Source organism: Juglans microcarpa x Juglans regia, chromosome 2S, assembly GCF_004785595.1.
Source record: "Juglans microcarpa x Juglans regia isolate MS1-56 chromosome 2S, Jm3101_v1.0, whole genome shotgun sequence".
NCBI classification, from domain to species: Eukaryota; Viridiplantae; Streptophyta; class Magnoliopsida; order Fagales; family Juglandaceae; genus Juglans; species Juglans microcarpa x Juglans regia.
The window spans coordinates 25,114,938-25,121,970 of record NC_054597.1 but is presented as its reverse complement, the minus strand read 5'-3'; positions in this window follow the sequence as shown (position 1 = coordinate 25,121,970).

Genomic DNA, 7,033 nt, shown 5'->3' with positions numbered 1-7,033 from the left:
GCCTTGTTACCCATTGTACGTTTTACTTTCCAAGGAATTGTTCAATGGGATACATCTATCTATATTGAACTGGTCCTACAAGTCGAACCTCACGTGGCAAATGAACGGTTAAGTGAACCATGATGTCGAAGAATGACGGTGGGTAAATACTTTCTAACTTACACAATATTAATGCAATTTTCCTTTCCATTTGATCCAAAGCTTCTACATTCAATGTCCTAGCACATAAGTTTTTAAAAAATACACCCAACTCAGTCAAAGCCACGCGCACGTCTCTCCTCAAGTACTCACGGATACCAATAGGCAAGATACGCTATAAGAAGGCATGACAATCATGACTTTTTAATCCAGTTATGTTCCAATCATTTGTTCTCACACACCTTGTTAGATTCGAGGCATAACCGTTCGATAATTTAATCTTCATTAGCTACTCACAAAATGTAACCCTTTCGTTCCTTAACAATGTATACCTCCCAATTGGCATGTAGACAGACGAACCATTTTCTTACAATTGCATTTTCGGTCTTATTCACAACCGCTTCAATCCTTCCTTGAGTTTAATGTATCATTTGTTTTTCCTTCAATTGACATCAATGTTTTCAATATGGATTCGCAAATATTTTTTTCAATATGCATAACATCAAGACAATGCTGCAATTTTAACTTCGACCAGTACGAGAGTTTGAAAAATATACCATTCTTTGTCCAATTCAACTTATTTGTAGCTCGTTTTTTCTTTCGTTGTTTTTTACCAAATTCATTACAACCATCATCTATAAATTGTGCAAGTACATCTTTGCTAGACAAATATGATGGAGGTTGGCCCCATTCAACAGTTACATCAAATATTCTAGAATTTCCACACCATCTATGGTTGCCAGGTAAAAATTGACAATGACCCATGAAAAATAATTTCCTTCCGTACGTAAGCCATTCAGATTTGGTATATTTGTTTCAAGTTGGACATGTCATTTTTCCCTTAATACTCCAACCTGACAAGTTTCCACAAGCGAGAAAATCATTTATTGTCCATAACACCACAGCATGCATCTTGAACGATTTGCTTGTTGATGAATCAAATGTGACAATCCCATTTTCCTACAAATCTTTCAATTCTGCAATCAATGGTTGTAAATGTATGTCTATATAATTTCACGGTGATCTCGGACCTGGAATAAGCAAACTCATCATGAAATATGAATCTTTCATACACTTCCTATGGTAGATTATACGGCATAAGTACAACTAGTCAAGTACTATGACTAGTACTCATGTTCCCAAACAGATTAAATTCATCTGTTGCCAACCCAAGTTGCACATTACGCGGTTCTTCAGCAAACCATGGGTATTCCTGATCAAATTCCTTCCACACCTAGGAGTCAGCAGGATGTGACAAAATATCACCGTTCCTTGCTCTGCTTGATGAATGCCATATCATGTCTACAGCCATTGCGTGTGACATAAATAATCGTTATAATCTAGGTATCAATGGAAAGTAGCGTACGACCTTTTGCTGCATATTTTGCTTGTCCGATGTTCATCTTGATTCATGGCATATGGGACACTCATTCCAACTGCTCATTCTCTCGCCAAAATAATATGCAGCCATTTTTACATGCATGTATTACGTTGTAATCAAATTTAAGTCATCGTTTCAACTTTTTTGCTCCATAGAAGTTACGAGGTAAAGTATTTTCTATCGGCAGTGCCTCTGTAAACAACTCAAGTAACATATTGACTGTCTTAATAGATAATCAACACATTGATTTTATGTGAATCAATCGTATGGTAAATGACAACTTACTGTATCTTCTGCATCCCGGATATAACTCACGCTATGAATCATTCCACAATCGTGTAAAAGTGTTATGGCCCCCATCATTTGAACTTGATGTGTCCATGTCACCTTCATCCATAAACATTCCTACACCGATGTCACCTAACATTTGTTCTATATTCTCATCGTATTCATCTCCAACAACCTCTAGTCATACATCTTCATCGATCTCTCCTTCTTCATGTGGAGCCTCAAATGAAGTTGGATATGGTTCACCGTGTGAGACCCAATCAGTATAACCCTTGTCAATACCTTTGACAAACAGATGCTCTCTCATCAAATCTATCTTATAAGAACGCAAATTCATGCATTCTCTACATTGGCATCTAATACGCTCATCACTATCGCATGTACCCAATGCGAACTCTAAGAATTTCTTAACACCTTTAGCATATACATTGTAATTCTGACTCAATCGATCGCTAACTCGCATCCAACTCTTATCCATGCCGACTATCTTTATTACAAACAGTCACGTGTGCATCAACAAACAAGCATGTATCATGTATCGATTAATGAGTATGCCACCTTTCACCGGGTAGTTGGTCCTATCCCGTTCAGGATTGTAAGATCATAGTCGCCAACCTATGATCTATTATCTATCACATCCAACAAAATTTCAGCAGCATCTCCCTATAGTTCTCTAAATATGCTCATTTGGTTGTGTACACTAGTGATTAACACGTCATTGCACCATCTCCGAAACTGCATATCTGGAGAACGGGGATGAATATACCAAAATCACAATGTTGGACGATAACATATATAGTTCGATAGTTTGTGAGAATGATCTTACAATCCCAAATTGTCCACTCTGGACAATTCAAGAGTTATCAATCAAACATTCATCCTGATTGATAACTCTCGAACGGGTCTAAAGTTTATTTTGATGAACAAACAATGCAAGATATACTAACATATGTCAAATAATATGTGACGCCCCGACTCCCACGTACAAAAACACGGGAATCGTGACGTTAGGATGATGACAACACGGGGTCACGCATCCCAACAAAATGTGCTCAAGTGTGTGAAACATGCAAAAGTGCACAATAAAAATCGCAGCAGATAATATAAATAAGTCATCTAAGTACCAGAAGTTTAAATACAAGTATTCAAAACAAATTGTAACACCCTGTATTTTAGTGTATTTTTTATTGAATGATTATTTTAATAATTCAAAAATTTATTCTTTTGTTTTAAAATTGTTGGATTTTTAGTTGGTTTATTTTTATGATTTTTAATTTTGTGAAAATTAATTTGAGATATTTTCTTAATATTTATTATTGTGATGCATTTAAATTGTTCTTCTTTTAAATTAATTGATTGTTGGATTTAAATATTTTATTTTCATTTTATCATTACGTTTAAATTATTTTAATTGAGATGCTGTTTTGAAATCATTTTTGTTAGATCATTTTTGTGACCCAAGATATGGGGATTGGATCTCATTTCTTTCCCTCCATTTTTCTTTTTCCCTTTTCTTTTCTTTTCTTTTCTTTTCTCTTTCTTTTCTCTCCCCTGCTCTCCCGCGTGCTGCAACCCGCTCCCTCTCTCCCCCATGCGTTGCTTCTTCCTCACCCAACCCACCACTGTCGCGCCGCCATGGGCGACACCGCCCCTCCCATTCACTCCCCCACCGGCCGGCGACCACCACCCTTCAATCTCAGTCCCTATCGCGCCGCCGTTAGCCTCCACGAACCGTCCAAAGCCGCGACCTTCTCTTCGTTCGGGGGCCGCCGTCGCGCCACCTCCTGCCACCATTTCTTCACCACTTCATCTTCGACCTCTTAGCAACCCAATGCACCTATCCTTGGCTCCGATTTACCACCGATGAAGCTCATCTATCTCTATCTCCGTTTTGGACTTTTTGGCCAAAAAACCACCATTTGCGCCGCCACCCACGGCCAACCACCACCACCATTGGCTTCACTGACCTCTCTAGGCCCTACCCTATCAATTTCGAGTCTTGGATTGTCTCCGTTGAAAAGTGAGCTTTTTAGACCCACGGCCATAGTGCATTTTGCACTGTTCTGCAGCTGTGTTGCCACTTCTTACAGCTCCGTGATCCTTCAGAAATTATTATATAGCACTGTAAGTATTTTCCAAATAACTATCGTGATTTAAATGTATTTTTGCACTAACCCATATTATTGTGAACTGGTTGGACATGCTGGACTGAGTCCGAGGAGTTCAGGGGTCGGATTGATTGTGGATAGAGTTGTGTGTTTGGTTGGTATTGTGAAATGTTGGTTGTTGGTATGGTGTTGTTCATGTACATGGCATATTGCACACATGATCATGTTTGTAAAGGAAACTGTGTTTTCGTGTACATGCATTCATGTTCATGTGTTTCATGAAAACTGGGTTTTCATGTGTTAAAGGATTTTAGGTGTGTGTATATCACGACCCCAAGCCGAGATGGGGTATTATCTCGGTGGAGCTCCTCTGGTCACTCGGGAGCGGAATATACTGAGTGACGTCCCCTATATTGTCGCTAGGCGACGATGGGATCGGACGAGATGGTCTCGTGCCGACTCTGTGGCCCCTCTGCTGGCGGGGGCTAGAGGATGCTTGGCCACGTACGCGCTGGATACCGAACTGGGCATCGCTCGTTGCGTAGTGGGTGCTTGGCCACGAACGCGCTGGGCGCAAAACTGAGCATAGCTATGAAACCAGGACGTGCAGATGATCCCTAGGGGAGATCATGGTGCATTGGTTAATGGAATAATGGGTTGTTTTCTAGAAAAATAGCGTGTGTTGAATAAAAGGATTTTATGTGATTCATTTTCTGGGAAAATGAGATTTTATTGATTTGGGTCATTTTCTGGAAAATTGACGGAGTATTATTTTTTGGCCAAAATGAGATTTTGGCGTGTGTTGAAAATATCTATTTTCGAGGAAAATAATATTTTTGGATCTAATGCATATTTCATCATATGCATACATGTTGGTAGCATTAATGTATTTTTATTTCGTAGTTGTTTGGTCTATACTTACCTGCTGTACCATTTTGTCGTAACGTAGATTTCGATGCAGATGAGGTTGAGGGTGAGCCTGAGGATTCGGCTTCTCCCGAGGAGTGATCTGGGATCACTCGTTTTGGTTTGAGACTTGTAAAATATTTATTTTGGATGACTGTATAATTTTTAAACCTTTTTACTGATTATTTAAATTGTGTTAACCATTCTGGTACTTAGTTGACTTAATTATCCGTTGCGTTATTTATTATACACACACTTGGCACTATCGTTGGGATGTGTGACCCTGTTGTCACCATCCTGGTGTCTGGATTCCCATGTCTCCTTACATAGGGGTTGGGGCGCTATACAAATCATCTTTAGAAAGTTATACAGTCATCCCAAAATATATTACAAAGGCAAATACATAAATAATTGATAAAACAAATCTCGATATACGGGAGCAATCCCAGATCACTCCTCCAACGGAGCCAAGCTAAGGCTCGTCATCCTCATCTGCATCAAAATCTACGATACCATAAAATGGTACCACAGGTAAGTAATAATCTAAATAACTCTCGGGATAAAAACACATTAATGCAACCAACAAACAGATTCCAAAATCTCATTTTCTCTGAAAATGATTATTTTCCAACACACGCCAAAATTTTAATTTGGCCCAAAAATATAATCCGTCATTTTTCCTGAAAATGATTCACACAAAAATCAACCATTTATCGGACACTGTAGGCTGGAATCGCAGGCGAGACTATACCACGTGCACCGTAGGCGGGAATCACAGGCGAGACATAACCACCATCCCTGCTTACCACCATCCCTACCACATGCACCGTAGGAGGGAATCATAGGCGGGACTCTACCACCATCCTTGCTTACCATCATCCCTACAGTTCCTTTCTACACAATGAATACTTATCAGAGCACTGTAGGCAGGAATCACAGGCGGGACACAACCACCATCCCTACAGTCTCTTTCCTTTTTCTCACATGAAAATCTAATTTTCAATAAACACATGAACATGAATGCAATTAAACGAAAACCCAGTATCCTTACAAACATGATCATGCATGCAAATATGCCATGTACCTGAACAACACCATACCAACAACCAACAATGCAAACCAAACACACAACAATTTCGTCCACAATCAATCCGACCCCCGAACTCCTCGTACTCAGTCCGGCACAATCAACCAGATCACAATAATATGAGTTAGTGCAAAAATATATTTAAATCACGAAAGTCATTTGGGAAAATACTTATAATTTTCGAAGGATCACGAAGCTGCAAGAAGTGGCGGCTCAGCAACGTAACAATGTAAAATACACTATGGCCGTGGGTCTCAAAAACCCACTTTTGAACGGAGACAAATCAAGACTTGAATTTGATAGGGTAGGGCTTAGAGATGTCGGTGAAGCCAATGGTGGTGGTGGTTTGCCGTGGGTGGCGGCGTAGGAGGCAGTTTAAAGCCAAAAAGCCCAAAACGGAAATGGAGTTGGATGTACTTCACCGGTGATGGATCGGGGCTAAGGATGGGTGGGTTAGGTTGCTAGGAGGTCGAGGATGAAGTGGTGAAGAGATGGTGGCCGGAGGTGGTGCGACTGCGGCGCCCGAGCTCAAAGTGCACCGCGGCTTTGCATCGTGCAAGGGAGGTAATGGCGGCGAGAGAGGAGCTGGGAATGGAGGGGGAAAGCCGCCGGTGGGTGGAGAAGGAGGAGGAAGGGGCGGTGAGGTGCACGGCGGCGCAGAAAATCTACAACCCGAATGGGTTTCACACGGCCAGCAGAGAGAGAGAGAGAGAGAGAGAGAGCGTGGGGAAGGGAATCCGGGGTGGGGGAGGTTGCCGGAGTGTGGGGAAAGAGGTGGGAGGGGCGGTGTCATCGGACGGTGGAGCAAGGCGACGGGCTGGTGGACGAACGACCCGGACGCAGGGGAGAGAGGGAGAGCAGGTCGCGCGGGGGGAGAGAAGGGAGAAAAGAAAATGGAGGAAAAAAGAAAAAGAGAAGGAAAAAAAATGAAGAGAAAGAAATGAGGTCCAATCCTCATATCTTGGGTCATATAAATGATCCAACGAAAAATATTTTAAAACAGCATCTCAATTAAAATAATTTAAACGTAATGATAAAATGAAAATAAAATGATTAAATCCAACAATCAATTAATTTAAAAAAAAAATTTAAATGCATAACAATAATTAATATTAAGGAAACATA